Source organism: Elaeis guineensis, chromosome 12, assembly GCF_000442705.2.
Source record: "Elaeis guineensis isolate ETL-2024a chromosome 12, EG11, whole genome shotgun sequence".
NCBI lineage: Eukaryota > Viridiplantae > Streptophyta > Magnoliopsida > Arecales > Arecaceae > Elaeis > Elaeis guineensis.
Window position 1 is genome coordinate 24,714,368 of NC_026004.2, and position 17,991 is coordinate 24,732,358.

General features: G+C 34.6%; 1 pseudogene; it reads right to left on the minus strand.

Moving 5' to 3' along the window:
* Positions 1-2,942: 2,942 nt before the first annotated feature.
* LOC105054639 (uncharacterized) overlaps positions 2,943-17,991 on the minus strand; it is a 66,314-nt pseudogene continuing 51,265 nt past the window's right edge.

Sequence of the window (17,991 nt, forward strand, 5' to 3'; positions counted from 1 at the left end):
GCGGCACAGCCGCCTTGGGATATTATCCCACCTAAGGCATGGGTCAACCCTAGTGATTTGACAGCCCCACGATGATTTGACAACCTCACGGTGACTCTGACAGTCCTCGGTGATTTGACAATTCTTCCATTATCTGCACCATTAATGACGGCGCCATGCCGCACTCTACTATAAATCGGGGAAGGCAATAGTGCTGAGGAGGTCTTTTCGAAATTCTTGAACTTTTTCTCTCTAGCTCTCGCTCTCACCCTCCCTCGTTGAGCTCCTTGATTCTTTTCTACTGTTGCCTAGTCTCCTCTCTGACTTGACCGTCGGAGGGTCCCCGCCGGAGTCACCTCCGGTCAGTGCGGACTTCTTTTGCAGGCGCTCGTTCCCGGCGATCAGGCGACGAGGGGATTGGCCGCAACAAATGTATATACATTTTTTTTTAGTATAAAAATCTAGAAATTTAACAAATAGATGATACCATTGTATACCAATAAATTACACATTAGATCTCAAAGATGTAATATGACAATATAAATGATAAGAAGAAAAAATATCCAACTTTGTGGACAATATTATCTCAAATAGCATATAAGAATTGTTTTATCCAAGATCCAAAGTTTCAATATTGGATAATATATCAATACCTTATTGGTATGATATAGTATTGAATCGCACTATGCCAATACTCGATAAGTCAATTTGTACATACTAGTATAGATAGCATGGATACAATACTTTTTTTATTTTCTTAATTTATTATTTTGAGTATTATTTTAAAGTTTATGGATGTATAAAAGCACTATAGTATATTTAAAGTACTTCAAAATACCAAATTAAGGTTTCCGAATGTTCAAAATACTTTTACATAGTAACACTAATTATTTAGTTTTTGCTTGACCTACGATATACAAATATTTATCTAATTAGGAAAATTTGCCCATAGACACTTGTTTAGAGTCATATTGAGTGATTCAAAATATATTATATATTATTCTAGGATTCATAGAGATATGCGGGATTGGTTTCATTATGAATATTTCTCTTTTTATTTACTCATCAACAAAATCTCTACCATTCCTCATTTTTTATTATAAATTAAATGATCAATTTGTAGTTAGTGCATCCGTGATGTTTCTTTTCTGCATATGATAAAACTAAACCACCATCCTAGATCCATCATCAATATATTCCAAAAACAGTCTCTAATTTTGCCTCTGTTTTTTTTCTACATGAAGTATTTCTATTCTTTAATGGATCCCTCACTTAAGAGTGAAGTGGAGCATAATTAATAATATGCTTTCTCTATATAAGAAAATAATATAGACTTTTTGAATATTATTCCATGTATAAAGCACTCATCCATGTAGGAAAAGAAGAAAAAAATGAAGAAAGAAAGGAAGGAAAGAAGAACAAAAAGAAAGGAAAAAAAAGGAAAGAAAAAAAGAAATAAATGAAAGAAAAAAAAGAAACCAAAGAAGAAAGGGAAAAAAAGAAAAATGGAAGAAAGAAAGAAAGGAAAGGAGAATAAAAATAAAGAAAAAAAAGGAAAGAAAAAAGAATAAGAAAAGAAAACAACAAATAAGAAAGGGAGAAGAAACAAAGGAAGGAATGATGGAATAAAATGAAAAAGGAGATAAAGAAGGGAAAATGGAAGGAAAAAATGGTAGGGACTCAAATCTCTCCAAGTTGGGTGGAATCGAATCGTTCTTTTGGTTTGGACAGTTTTGTCTTGATTATCCTTTACTGAGCTAAAATCCTAAACTGACCAAGTACCAAAGCTGGTTTAGGTTAGTATATCTCGAACTCATGGATTATTTTGTCAAGATATTAAGTAGGTAAAAAAAAAAGGATATCGTATCACTGATACGTTCAAAGCTATCATTAAAATCCATAAGTTTACCTTTGATCATCATCAAAGCTACTTCCATCTTTTGTTAGATTGATACAAAAATTCTTTGACATGTTTGCTAGAGAACGACCTATCTTTGCTTGCCATAATGTCCACTTTGCTGGTTGCTGTTGCACTACTAGTATAACATTTAATCGATTGATCATTGAGTTTCTCCTATATCACACATGCAACAAGAGATCTTTTATGTAGCACCAATCAACCAACTTACACTTCAATAAAGACCTTTGGAGTCCAATTGGCATAATTTCTACTCGGAGTCCAACTGGCATTACTTTTGCAATAGCCTTTAGATATGTGATGCTTGTGAGCGGTTCAAGATAGAGGATTCACTGGATGGTTATGCATGCATGAAATGAAAATATGATTAAGCCTTCTCTATTTGTGATAAGGCCTTTTCTTTTAATAATCAGATCCTTTTGGTTTGTGAATTATTAGTTAATAGATATAATGCACATGATTGATTAAATATACAAGATTATTTAGTAGATGGTTGCAATCCCTATAGCAATAAATTTTTCAGAATAAAAGCTACTTCATCATCACTTTTTATCAGTTAACACAAACATGCAAAAGACTTGATTGGTCCAAGAGGGACAAATTGATGGATGGTTGTCATCTCATCAACCAATGAATGTTGGGATCATAATGTCTTGCCATCATTTTTCTAAAATCGATTTGTTGAAGTAAATTTGAAGTATAATTCAAGAAAGGCATAAAATCAAGAGGGTTGTATTAATTAAAAATGGGCAAGTCAGGTCTACCATTTGCATCTGTAGTCTTCATACTATTTTACGCCATAGCCTCATATTCTTCCATCATTTACAATACAAAATCTAAGGCAGCAAAAAAAAAAATATGCACTGTAGGCTGCTCCAATTGTATAAGGGCAAGAACACTTGAAATAACTACAAAATTCTCCAGTGTTGCATGTTCTATACAACTAGACACAGAAAAGAATGTGCTACAAAAGGTTGTCCATATTTCATCCGCACATAAGACAAAAAGGCAAAAGTGTTACATTTAATATAGAAAATGTTATGAGTTAATCTTCTTCAAAGTATTTCTTCTCAGCATCATAGTTTGCCTTCTTGAGCCCATGATCATCCAATCTCTCATCATTGTCTATTTTAGAATAGTCCAAATGCTTAATGTCTTCTCTTGTCAGAAACTTCTGATGCATCATATGAGTGAACTATTTCAGCTGATCCTGCATCGCCTCTATCGATAGTGTCTGCTTATAAGGCTTCGCATTTGCATCCAAAGCATCGCAACTAGACTTACGGTCCGCATACATCTGCGCTCAGGAGGAAGCAGTTAAGAATGATAGGCATTCTCAAATGGATCTAGCATCAACTGATAAAAACTATATTTTTAGTAATTATAAATATTGATTCCAATACTAAACAAAAGATAACAAAAAGTAATAATATGACAAACATTGTTGAGAAATCCTAAACTTTCCCTTCAGAAAGAAGCATCACATGTTGTGATGCCCACCTGTCAAAGTAGGGATGATGATTCTTTCGGAAAGGGGATAGTTTTAAGGGATTCTTTTAACAAAGTCCATTATCATATCACTGCTTAGAGAAATAATGATGACAGCAATCAAACCAATGATAGAACAAAACCTAATGTTGTTATAAAAATAGTACAACCCATGAAGTGAAGGCAATGTTCCGGTACAAAGAAGATTGCACTAACAATATATTACAACCTGCTAATGTATGCCAACTTTTAGTAATGGTAGTACCATATTGGGTACTGACTAAAAAATTTATCATTAATAATTAATTTTCACTGCTAATAATTATTAGTGACGAAATTATCGTTGCTAATATTTAATCACAAATAATGACGTCGTTAATAATTTTTTACGATAAAAAAAAATTTTCATCGCTAATAATGGATATTATCGATCAAAAGTTTTCATCGTTAAATCTTTTTTTTCGAAAACTATTTACGATGAAAAATTTTAGTCATAAAAAAAATAATTTATAATAAAATATTATATCACTAATAAAAAAATAATTATTTACAATGAATCATATTCGTTGCTATTAATTTAAGTAAAACATTTTATGAAAATAAAAAAATATTGGTGACATAAATTTTTCATCGTAAATATATTAATTTCTGATGTAAATTTTCATCACTAATAAATTATCTATTATTTATGATGATAATATTTTTATTGCTATTGATTTAATTAAAAATTTTATGAAAATCAAATTAAAAAAAATATGAGTGACATAAATTTTTCATCGTAAATATGATAATTTCTTATGTATATTTTCATCGCTAATAAATATCAATTATTTATGAAAAAATATTTTCATCACTATTAATTTAATTAAAAATTTTTATAAAAATTAAATTTTAAAAAAAATATTAGCAATGTAAATTTTTCATCACAAATATGATAATTTTCAATGGATATTTTTGTTGCTAACAAATTATCAATTATTTACGATAAAAATATTTTTATCATTATTAATTTAATTAATAATTTTTATAAAAATCAAATTTAAAAAAATATTAGTGACGTACATTTTACATCGTAAATAATATAATTTCCAATGTAAATTTTTATAGCTAATAAATTTTTAATTATTTATGATAAAAATAATTTCATCGTTATTAATTTAATATAAAATTTTGATATTTTTAAATTTATTAAAAAATTTATTTATGATTAAGTTTTCATCGCTAATATTTTTTTGGCGACTAAAATTTCATCGAAAATAATTCCATCACTAATAATTTACACATATTTTTTAAAAAATAATTTATGCATATATATATTTAACATATATTTATAATATTTTTTATAAATAAAAAAAAATAAAAAATTTACATAATAAATTTATAATAAATTTTATTATTTTATTATATTAAATTAAAATTATAAGAGATCTAAAATAAAAATAAAAAGCTACATAAATAAGCTGTCAAGTGTCGGCATATGTGGAAAGAGAACAGACTGAAGAAGGAGAGTACTCGAAAGAGCTCGGACTGGCCAGCTGCTACCTCATCAGCTGTATCATCTCTATGCTATTCACTCCATCATTTGGATCTGGAGCCGCTGGTACTCGTCGACACATGTTATCAACTCATCAGCTGGCTGCTTAACCTGCCTCTGCACCTCCGTTAGTCGAGCATTGCAAGCAATATGGATGTCAGTCCTGGACGAGCGTAAGGATGAGGGAGCACTGATCCCATGCCCTAGACTCCTAACATAACAGGATCTCGTACCAAGTATCTAATCACAGATCTCATCATCTGTGGGTGTTGCCCAGCTATGCAACTCAAGAGGGGGGGTGAATTGGGTTTCTAAAAATTTTAAGCTTAACTTATGACTTATGAAAAATATTTGACAAAAGCTAAATAAATAGGGAGAGTAAAATTAATTCAAGGCTAATGGCTAAAAGCTAGAATGCAAGAGATTAATAAAGAGTTAAAGAAGAGCAATTAGGCACACCACAAACAAAAAGATTTATAGTGGTTCGGTGCCAACCTTGCACCTACATCCACTCCCCAAGCTCCTACTTGGAAATTTCAATCCACTAATCTTGTATTCAACCCGAATACAAACGTCAGAAACTCTGACTCTAGCTATCCCAAGCTAGTCCACTTATTTTTCGGGTACAAGCCAATCCTATACACTCCGATTCAAGGTTCGGATCAACCTTCCCTTGTTTTGGAACCCTTCCAAAACAAAAACAATAACACAAACAAAGTATAACAATGAATAGCACAAATAAGCACAAAAAAAGCTCCTTTAATGAGCGTATGAGACTTTAAATACTCTTTACTCAAGAAGAAGAAGACCCTTTTTTATTTTCTCAAGGTGGTTGGAGACTAGAATGTGCACTTGAGGAGTTGGTGAGCTTGAATCAAAGGCTTCTTGAATGCTTTGAGTGAGCTTTTGCTTAGGACTGAAAAGTTTGCTTGGAATCCCTTTTTCAAAATCTCTCTTCTTGATTCTTGTTTTTGATTTCCATCTTTTTGTCCCTTTTATAGCTTCAGGAAATAGTGGAAAACATTCTAGGCTGAAATAGAGCCGTTAGATCACAATAAATGAGCATTAAAAGCACTTAAAATGGGTTAAAAACTAGCCGTTGTGGAAAAATCCCGTCACAGGGGTCGACTCATGCCTGGGGGTCGACTCATGGGTCGATCTCTGTGGAAAAATATCAGAGAATCGAATGGGATGCAAGGTTCTGTAAAATTGGCTTAAAACCTGTAGAGGTCGACTCATGGGTCGACTCATGCCTTGGGGGTCGACTCATGGGTCGACTCACAGGGTGTGCCAAGTCTGTGTCAGTCAGAAATTTCAGCATGCCAGTCATCTCATGTGCCATGAGTCAACTCATGGGTCGACTCATGATTTTCAATCATGCATATCTTTCAAAATACAAGTCCAAAATCAATAAAATTTTCACCAGTGGATCACAAATCTTTTGTTCTATCATTTGATACTTTCAAATCAGAATTTTGGTAAAATTACAATTTTGCTCCTGAAGAGCAATAAGTCTTTTTCAAGTGAGAAACATTAGTACCCTTTCAACTGCTTTGTAATCATCAAAATCAATCTAAGGAGCAACAATCTCCCCCTTTTTGATGATGACAAAATACTTGAACAAAAGCGTTTATATGAATCAATACGCATGAATTTCAAAGGAATGAAATGCATTATAGGTAGTTTGAAGATAAATAGAAAATTTACTACCAACTTATAAGTGCATTTGCTTGAAAAGAAGATTGATTCTTTTGGCATGTGATACATGTTCCCATTTGCATAAATAATTTGCCTATTGCTTAATGATTTGAAAATTTGCTCATTTGATTATGTGATTTTGGTATCAGAGCAGAAAATTTATTTTTGTTATCAGAGCAAAGCAGAATTTACCTTAGAATTTGAAAATTGCGTATTTGAAAATATCTCATTTGCTTGTTTTTCAATTTCTTAACATCTTGAAAGTTCGCTCATTCTCATTTGATTATTTAATTTTGGTATCAGAGCATGTTTAAATATTAAGTGTATCAATGCATGTCTAAGAATTAATTTTAAAGTATATTAGAGTATGTCAAATTTTAAGTGTATCAGAGCATGTCTAAGAATTAATTTTAAAGTATATCAGAGCATGTCAAATTTTAAGTGTATCAGAGCATGTCTAAGAAGTAATTTTAAAGTTTGATACTTTTCTTTAATTTCTCCCAATCCACTCATTTTATTTTTAAGTCTTTTATCAATCTTGCTTTTGATATTTTTCTTTAATTTCTCCCCCTTTTTGACATCATCAAACATTGTTAACTCCCCCTCTTTTTTTTGAATACATTTTCTCTCTCTCTTTTTATTTCTTCAAACTTCTTGTGCTAATCATTAATTTTACTGACATTAATGTTTACTCCCCCTGAATACAGCAATCATAAAACAAAATATGCCATTGAGTACCATAGATATGAAATAGCAATATATTAAAAGTCAAAGAATAGATATATAATCAAAAGGTGATTAGTACCATAGCTGTTCCAATACATATTCCATAATATAAAAGTCAACCAGTTAATATCATTACATGGCCCAAAAGATAGATCCTAGAAAGAACAACAAACAAGGCTAGCTACAAGGATCTAGTGGAGCTCATGACTAGATGGATCAGAATCAGATGTATCAGAGATGGGGTGGGGAGATGATGGATCACGACCAAGGACTCGTCCTCTACCCCGTCTGCCTCTGCCACGAGTGGAGGTGCTGGCACGAGTAGGTGGGCGAGATGATCCTGAAGGCTGAGAAGCCATAGACTAGACTGCAAGAGAGAGCCTGATGGTGTCAAGAAGGTTCAGAGCTCTCGAAACAGACTGAAGCAGTGCAGTGAACTGTGTAGAAGCATGCTCACTAGAGCCTCTGATCTCTCTCCTCAAGAAATCAAATCCACCCTCCAATACACCTCTAAGTCTGCCAGCCTCCGCAGTTAGGTCTGAGACCTCAATAGTGCACTCCTGTGGCTGTGGATGGGCCAGAGCTAACACTTGCCCCTGCAAGTCAAGTACTCTCCCAGTCAGTCTCAAAATGTAACCCTCGAGCTGCTGAATCCGAACTGACTGATCTGAGATCATCTGAAAAATAGTGGAGATGTGGGAGATCAAGGTCTGATCAGATGCATCTAATGATGTGGATCCCGGTGCAAAGGCTGAAGTGCTCCACTGACGAGAAAGCAAGGAAGCCACACGCTGAGAAATCAGCTCAATCTGATCATCAGCCAATCTGAACTCTGAGGGAGGTGCTCTGCTGTCTGGCTGCTGAACTGGTGTGTGCCTCCTGGTGGACTCTGAAGGGCCAGCCTCTGGATCTGAAACAAACTGGATGTCTGGAGATGCTGCCCTGAAGTCATGGAGAGGTGATGAGGGATCTTCTTCCTCAGTTCTGTCCTCAACTCTGTCCTCACTCTCTCCTCAGCTCTTTCTTCTGTACCCTTGATCCAACCACCATCAATCCTAGTGAATCCCATGCGGTGCAGAGTGTGTTGGTTGATGGTGTCAGAGTGCGAGAGCCTAGCAGATGCCTCCCCCTCAAAACTAACTCCAAACCTCCTGAATACCAGTGTGAGAGCCATACCAAAAGGCAGATGTGCCTTGGATCTATTCAGTGTTTCTCTCATGGCCTCAATCATTAAAGCAGGGAGGTTTAAGGGGGTTTGGGTGATCACATGAAACATTATGCATATGTCTCGGCCAGAAAGGAGGTCATGTCTGCCACTTCTCGGGAAAAAAAGCTTTGTTACTAATTGATGTAGAATTCTCATTTCAATTGACAAGATCTTGGCTTCTAATTTATTTAGACTTTCCGAGTAAGTTCTTCCTAAAATCACATTGATCCCTTCTTCCTTCACTGGGAGTTCCATGTTTGAATATCCCTCACAGGGCAAATGTAGAATCTCTCTCAAAATAATAGGATCTAAGCAGATATCAATTCTCTTAACAGTAGAAGTTACTGTTCCATTGCCATAGCACAGATTCAAATAAAACTCTCTAACCAAATCTATATATGTAACTTCTTTGAGAGAACAGTAAAATTTCCAACCTTGGTTTTTGATCTTTGAACCAAAGGAGAAACCTTCTTTTTCAAAGAATCTGAAGTCCACATTCTTGCCGGTTTCTACCTTTCTGTCAGAGAGTGAAATTTTGCTAGGGCTGAGAGGAGATTGAGAGGAACCTGGTGCAGATGCTGAAGTAGGAATGAGAGCAGAGGAGGTTTGAGAAGCTTGCCTTTGCCTGCGCACGTCTTCTTCCAGCTCACGGACTGATTTTCTTCTTTGAGGGAGTTTCATTTTTGGGGCCATTCTCACCATAAGAGCAGGCAAGGAGACTCGAAAGATCAAATGGGTGAGGAGAAGGAGGGTTATTAGAGGATGGAAAGAGATTTTTGGCGGAGAGAAATTTCGATTTGGAGAAGAATGGTGGAAGCTAGGGCATGCTCCAACCACTTCAATTAAGAGAGAAAAATGCGAAAAGCTCCTTTCCCAAGGGGCGAATTGAGGTGGAGAGGTGATGGGAGAAGGATCTTGGGCTAAAACTTTGGATTTGGAGAGAACGAAGATGAGGACGACGAGTTTTGGAGGGAGGAAGATGAAGAAGGAGGGGTCGGCTCATGAACGGGCTTTAAGTTAAAAAGAAATGAACCCGTGGGATGTTGGCCAAAAATTTCAAGTATGCCATTGGGTCAACCCTAGGGGGTCGACTCAAGATTCACAAAATTTCAGAAAAAATATGAATAAATTCTGAAAAAATTCAGAATTTTGGGAGAAGAATTTTTGCTCAATGACAAGTTGTGAGAGGTATAATCTTGAGTGTTTAGGTCTAAGAGAGATGATGGAAATTGAGCTCAAAGAAATTTTGACATCGATTCCTTGGAATTGGAGAAATATTTAGGCAAAAAGATCAAGAATTCCTAGATTTCTCCTAATTTTACAGAATCTATCCTCACTTAGGGCCTTTGTAAAGATATCGGCTAGTTGATTTTCAGTGCAAACATAGTCAAGAATTATATCTTTATTTTCAACATGTTCTCTTATAAAATGATGTCTTATTTCAATATGTTTAGACCTTGAATGTTGAATTGAATTTTTAGTAAGATTTATGGTACTAGTGTTATCACATCTTATGGGTGTTTCATTAAGTTTGATACCAAAGTCTTCGAGTTGTTGCTTAATCCACAAGATTTGAGCACAACAACTTCCAGCTGCAATGTATTCGACCTCAGCCATAGACAGTGCTACCGAATTTTATTTCTTGCTAAATCAGGAGATTAGGTTAACTTCAAGAAATTGGCAAGTTCCACTGGTACTTTTTTTATCTAATCTACATCCAGCAAAATCAGCATCTGAATATCCTAATAAATCAATTAGTGAGTCCTTAGAGTACCATAATCCTAGAGTTTGAGTACCATTTAAATATCTAAGGATTCTTTTAATAGCATTCAAGTGAGACTCTTTAGGATTAGATTGAAATCTAGTACACAGACAAACACTAAACATGATATCAGACCTACTTGCAGTCAAATATAATAGAGAGCCAATCATACCTCTATAATATTTTAAGTCTGCACATTTACCTTCTTCATCCTTGTCAAGCTTACATGAGGGGCTTATGGGTGTGCCAATTGCTTTGGAGTTCTCCATTCCAAATCTTTTGAGTAATTCCTTGGTGTACTTGCTTTGGGTGATGGAGATTCCTTCCTTTGTTTGTTTGATTTAAAGTCCGAGGAAGAATGTAAGTTCTCCCATCATGCTCATCTCGAACTCCCCCTGCATGAGCTTAGCAAAGTCTTGACAAAGAGATTCATTAGTAGACCCAAAAATAATATCATCAACATATATTTGTATAATTAACATATCATTTTGATTTCTTTTAATGAAGAGGGTTGTGTCTACATTACCTCTTGAAAAACCATTATTTAGTAAAAATTTGCTTAGCCTATCATACCAAGCCCTAGGTGCTTGTTTTAAACCATATAGAGCTTTATTTAATTTAAAAACATGATTAGGAAAAGCATGATTTTCAAAACCTGGGGGTTGTTCTACATAGACTTCTTCAGTAATATATCCATTCAAAAATATACTTTTGACATCTATTTAAAATAATTTAAATTTTATAAAGCAAGCATATGCAAGTAGAAGTCTAATGGCCTCTTAATCTAGCAACAGGTGCAAAGATCTCATCAAAATCAATTCCTTCTTCTTGATTATAGCCTTTAGCAACCAATCTTGCTTTATTTCTTATTACATTTTTATGTTCATCTAATTTATTCTTAAAGACCCATTTTGTGTCAATTATTGAATGATTTTTAGGTCTTGATACTAAAATCCATACATTATTTCTTTCAAATTGATTAAGTTTCTCTTGCATTGCATTAATCCAATTATAATCATTTTCAGCTTCTTCAATAGTTTTTGGTTCAAGATGAAAGACAAAAGCACAATGATTAAATACATCTTTAAGTGAAGAACGAGTTTTTACCCCATGCATAGGATCACCAATAATTAGCTCCTTAGGGTGATTGTGAACATACCTCTATTCTTTGGGTAGGTCATTTGTACCTTGAGGTTGTTCTTGATGTTCTTCACCTCCCTCATCCTGTTTGTCTTCATGTTCCTTATTATCTTGAATTGTTGAATCTTTCAGAGTGATTTTCTTCATTCCTTCTATAAGAGGATCTGCATCATCAACACCTTCATTCTTCCTTGAAGGAAGATCGTTAGATTCATCAAAGACAATATGTATCGACTCCTCTACTACTAAAGTTCTTTTGTTAAAAACTCTAAAAGCTTTACTAGTGGAGGAGTAACCAAGAAAGATTCTTCATCTGATTTTATATCAAATTTTCCAAGTCTTTCTTTACCATTATTTAATACAAAACATCGACAACCAAAAATATGAAAATATGCAATATTAGGTTTTCTTTCTTTCCAAAGCTCATAGGGGGTTTTCTTTAAAATTTGTCTAATCAAAGTACGATTTAAAATATAACATGCTGTGTTAATTACTTCCGCCCAAAAATATCTTGGAAGGTTGCTTTCACATAGCATGGTACGGGCCATTTCTTCTAAGGTTCTATTTTTTCTTTCTACTACCCCATTTTGTTGGGGTGTCCTAGGTGCAGAGAAGTTATGGCCTATTCTTTTTTCATCATAAAAGTTTTCAAAGTCTTGATTTTCAAATTCAGTTCCATGATCACTTCGAAAATTTTGAATTGAAAATCCTTTCTCATTAGTGACTTTTCGATAAAATTTAGTGAAAACATGAAAAGTTTCATCTTTGTGTGCCAAAAAGAAAATCCAAGTAAAACGAGAGTAATCATCTATAATTACAAAACCATATCATTTTTCTCCTAGACTAGTGGTTCTAGTAGGTCCAAATAAGTCCATATGCAAAAGCTCTAAGGGTCAAGAGGTTGAAACAATATTTTTGGATTTAAATGAAACTCTTGTTTGTTTACCTAGTTGGCATGCATCACAAATTCTATCCTTTTCAAAATTTAATTTTGGCAAACCAAGAACTAATTCTTTCTTAATTAATTTTGAAAGAGAATGCATGCTAATGTGTGCAAGTCTGCGATGCCAAAGCCAACTAATCTCATTAATTTTAGCATTCAAGGATACTAGGCATTGCATATTTATTTTGGCTAAATCATTTAAATCTACCATATAAATATTACCATGTCTATGTCCAATAAATTTAATACCATCATTAATAGGACTAGTTACAATGCAAACAGACGATTCAAAAATAACTTTATATCCTTTATCACAAAATTGACTAATGCTTAGTAAATTATGCTTTAAACCATCTACTAACAAAATATTTTTAATGTATTTGGAGAGAGTGATACCAATGTTACCTATACCGATGATCTTTCCTTTGTCATTGTCTCCAAAGGTGACCATCCCTCCATTCTTAGCATCAAGAGTGATGAATTGGGATTCATCACCAGTCATGTGTCTCGAGCATCCACTGTCAAGATACCATTTCCTGTTTCCTCCTTGGGATGCTAGACACACCTGCAAGCAAAAGTCAAATTTTTATTTTAGGTACCCAAGCTTTCTTGGATCCTTTTTGGTTAGTTATAATGGTTCCTTTTGGAACCCATATTTTCTTTATATTTGAATTTGCAGACTTGTTAGAGAAGCAAGTGTATGACTTATGTCCTACTCTACCACATTTGAAGCAAGTAATATTAGAAGACTTGTTACTTAAAGAGTTTACATAAATATTTTTCAGATATTTTTGTTTCTTCAAGGGGTTATAGCCAAGTCCAGCCTTATCATACACGGCCTTTTGATTTTCAAGAATCATATTAAGTTTATTTGAACTCAAGGTGAATTTTTCAACTAATGGTTTTAACTTGGCAATTTTATTCTTTAAACTTTGATTTTCTTGAAGCAGGATGGATTTTTCAATTGAAATATTTTTATTTTGTTTCAATAAAGATTGATTTTTCAATTTTAGATCTCTGTTCTTCATTCCTAGTTTCTTTAATTCATCAACTAAATCATAAAAAACTTCATGTAATTCTTCAAATGTAAAGTCACTAGGAGTTTCGAAAATTACCTCATTTTTGTGTGCCATAAGGCACAGGTTGGCTTGTTCGGTTGAGTTTTCCTCTTCGAAGCTTGAGTCATCACTCTCACTCCAAGTGGCCATCATGGCCTTCTTCTTGTACTTCTTGGGACCCTTCTTCAGTTGTGGGCATTCGGACTTGAAGTGTCCCGACTTCTTGCATTCGAGCAGATAAGGGGTTGGTCTTTCTCTTTTTCTTTGCTCTGTTCTCCTTTTATGAATGGCCTCTTCCTCATCCCTTGTTTTCTTTTTCTCAAAAATTTTTTGAATCTTCAGGTAATGAGTGCCATTTCTTCATCCTGTTCTTCATCTTCAGTGTCATCAGTTTCTTCATCTGGTGGAGCTATGGATTTGAGGGCAATTGTTCTTTTCTTTTTGACTTCTTCCTCTTGATGTTGCTTCATGCTTAGCTCATGAGTCATCAATGATCCAAGAAGCTCTTCCAAGGGTAGAATGTTCAAGTCCTTGGCTTCTTGGATGGCGGTCACTTTGGCTTCCCAAGTTCTTGGTAAGGACCTGAGAATCTTTCTTACAAGCTCACTGTTAGTATAGGACTTACCAAGACTCTTTAAACCATTTATAATATTAGTAAAGAGAGTAAACATTTCAGTTATGGACTCATCATGCTCCATTTTAAACAATTCATATTTATGCACAAGCATGTTGATTTTAGACTCCTTTACTTGATTGGTTCCTTCATGGGTTACTTCTAACCTATCCCATATTTCTTTAGCAGATGAGCAAGTAGAGATGCGATTAAATTCGTTAGCATCAAGAGCACAATAAAGAACATTCATTGCTTTAGCATTTAATTGGGTCATTTTCTTATCAACCTCAACCCATTCTTTCTCGGGTTTGGTTGATTCCACACCATCTATAATTTTAGTGGGTGTGTGAGGATCGTTCACTATGATACTCCACATATCATAGTCGAGTGCTTGAATGAATATTTTCATCTGAGCTTTCTAATAGGTGTAATTAGACCCATTGAAAAGTGAAGGTCGGTTGGTAGATTGCCCCTCGGCTAGAGAAGTGCCGACTTGAGTTGCCATAGATCTTTGGCTCTTTGATTGTTTAGATCAAAGTAGGGCTAGAGCACCGGACTCTGATACCACTTGTTGCCCAGCTATGCAACCCAAGAGGGGGGGTGAATTGGGTTTCTAAAAATTTTAAGCTTAACTTATGACTTATGAAAAATGTTTGACAAAAGCTAAATAAATAGGGAGAGTAAAATTAATTCAAGGCTAATGGCTAAAAGCTAGAATGCAAGAGAATAATGAAGAGTTAAAGAAGAGCAATTAGGCACACCACAAACAAAAGAATTTATAGTAGTTCGGTGCTAACCTTGCACCTACATCCACTCCCCAAGCTCCTACTTGGAAATTCTAATCCACTAATCTTGTATTCAACCCGAATACAAACATTGGAAACTCCGACTCTAGCTATCCCAAGCTAGTCCACTTATTTTCTGAGTACAAGCCAACCCTATACACTCCGATTCAAGGTTCGGATCAACCTTCCCTTATTTTGGAACCCTTCCAAAATAAAAACAATAACACAAACAAAGTATAACAATGAATAGCACAAGTAAGTACAAAGAAAGCTCCTTTAATGAGCGTATGAGACTTTAAATACTCTTTACTCAAGAAGAAGAAGACCCTTTTTGATTTTCTCAAGGTGGTTGGAGACTAGAATGTGCACTTGAGGAGTTGGTGAGCTTGGATCAAAAGCTTCTTGAATACTTTGAGTGAGCTTTTGCTTAGGACTGAAAAGTTTGCTTGAAATTTCTTTTTCAAAATCTCTCTTCTTGATTCTTGTTTTTGATTTCTACCTTTTTGTCCCTTTTATAGCTTCAGAAAATAGTGAAAAATATTCTAGATTGAAATAGAGCCGTTAGACCACAATAAATGAGCATTAAAAGTACTTAAAATGGGTTAAAAACTAGCCGTTGTGGAAAAATTTCGTCACAGGGGTCGACTCATGGGTCGACTCATGCCTGGGAGTCGACTCATGGGTCGACCTCTGTGGAAAAATACCAGAGAATCGAACGGGATGCAAGGTTCTGTAAAATTAGCTTAAAACCCGCAGAGGTCGACTCATGGGTCGACTCATGCCTTGGGGGTCGACTCATGGGTCGACTCATAGGGTGTGCCAAGTCTGTGTCAGTCAGAAATTTCAGCGTGCCAGTCATCTCATGTGCCATGAGTCGACTCATGATTTTCAATCATGCATATCTTTCAAAATACAAGTCCAAAATCAATAAAATTTTCACCAGTGGATCACAAATCTTTTGTTCTATCATTTGATACTTTCAAATCAGGGTTTTGATAAAATTATAATTTTGCCTCTGAAGAGCAATAAGTCTTTTTCAAGTGAGAAATATTAGTACCCCTTCAACTGCTTTGTAATCATCAAAATCAATCTAAGGAGCAACAGTGGGTGCGGTCGAGCCTTCAGGGATAGACTGGGATCTGATGTCTATCATACGGTCCTGAAAATTAAAGTTATAGCTATTTTAATTTTATACTGAAAATCAAATTGTAAATAAAAAAATAATTAAAAAAATTTACAAAAAGCTCTTGGCTCCCCATCATCCACTCCCCTAACCATCACTGGTGGGTCCGCTGGTAGATATCAATCCTACCAAGAAGCTCGCCACTCTCTACATATCTCTATAATTTGAGAATAATTAATTAAAAAAATTTTAAATAGTTAGAGAGTTAAAATATACTAATTAGAAATTACTTACCATCTACTCTATATGACAAGCGAACAATCTCGAACCCCATAATTCGATACGATCTGTCTTGCCCGATTCGCAGTGATCTGGGCACATCATCTCTATACAATTAGCGGTCAAATTAGTAAGTAACAAACTAAATTTAAAATAAATCATTCAATCATTAAATTCTAAAAAAAAAGAAGTTTGGATGTGTAATCTGATATGTAAGATCCTTATAATACCGGCATATGAGAGCCCAATCATCTATAGTGATATTGTCATAGGGCCGCTGCCGCGTTGCCTCCACCCCATGATTCTGCATCACATGGACCAATGCTGATGGATGTGATGGTGATACTCTTTGAAACGCAAAGATAAATGAGTATCTACAGCTTGCCGCACGTGATCCTCCTCAAAATCAATAATATCAAATACACACTGTCAATAACAAATATTAGAAGAATACCGTGCTAATTAAATATTTATAGTATAATTTATTTTACCGGTAACTAGGTATAGAAAATCTCTCTCTGAGCTGGTACAATATGACGCCAATTAAAAAGCATCACGAGGTATAGCTGCGGTATATGATGTCCAGCTCGGTCTGCCATGGTTCGCATCATCCCCTAATGGGCCTGGTGTAGTCGGGTGGTATCTCTATATGAGATGCTGTCCCGGATGCTCGCATCTTCAATGCTCTAGAATGAGGTTCTTCGATGGACCTCGCCCTCACCTCACCACTGATGGAGACTGGTCTAAAATAATAATAAATAAATCATTAGTATGATAGCTATCCAAATAAAAAAAAATCAAATTTATTATATAAAAAGTATAATAATATCACTCAGATCCACCTCAATGGGCCTGCCAGTGCAGAACCCTCTGGCGATGGAGCTGGTGCGACAGTGAAAATTGATGAAGCACCTCAGCCTCCGGGATAGACTGCGAACCGAACGTTGTTGTCTGTCTCTAGTGCCATATCTATAATTTTTGACATATAAATGAATATAATATTGAACAATAATAATAAATATTAAATTATATTTTAATGAATAGAATTATATCGCATATCATTATTATAAAAAAAGATTGAATAAAGAATATATATTTACTCATCAATATTCGTATCTTCCTCGATGTGTAGATCCTCCTCTGAATCATAAAATTGACATATATTCATCTTCTATCTCATCGTCATTATGAACTGATCGCCATCCTCTGACTCATTAAGATTAAATATAAAATCAGTTTCAACTTTGTTGGACAGCAGATCAGCCCTATTCAAAGAGCTATTATAAGTTCTTCATCAATAAGAAGCTCGCTAATGTTTGTTCTTCTTTTTGAAAAGCTTCCTCTTCATGCAAATCTAAATTTTCATCCATCTCTAATCAGATTCGTATGTCATATACGCTTCTAGATGTTATTTTTGTACGACATGTCAATTAACTCGATACTTTAGATCCTTCAAATATATTACTTATTTCGCTTAAGTTGCTAATATATACGACTCATTCTGGTACTATGTTCGTATAAAATTTATACTAATAAAATATGAATCGATATGAATACCGATCTTTATTGCTAATATCCCACCATTCACACTGAAACAAGAATACAAAATTACTAAATCCATACTTCAGTTCTATGATATCTATCAGTACACCATAATATTTCAATCTCTTCTTCTCCTTCATATCCTATCGTAGCAATCCGACTATTCTGGATCCATCGTTGCATCTCAAACTTTCTT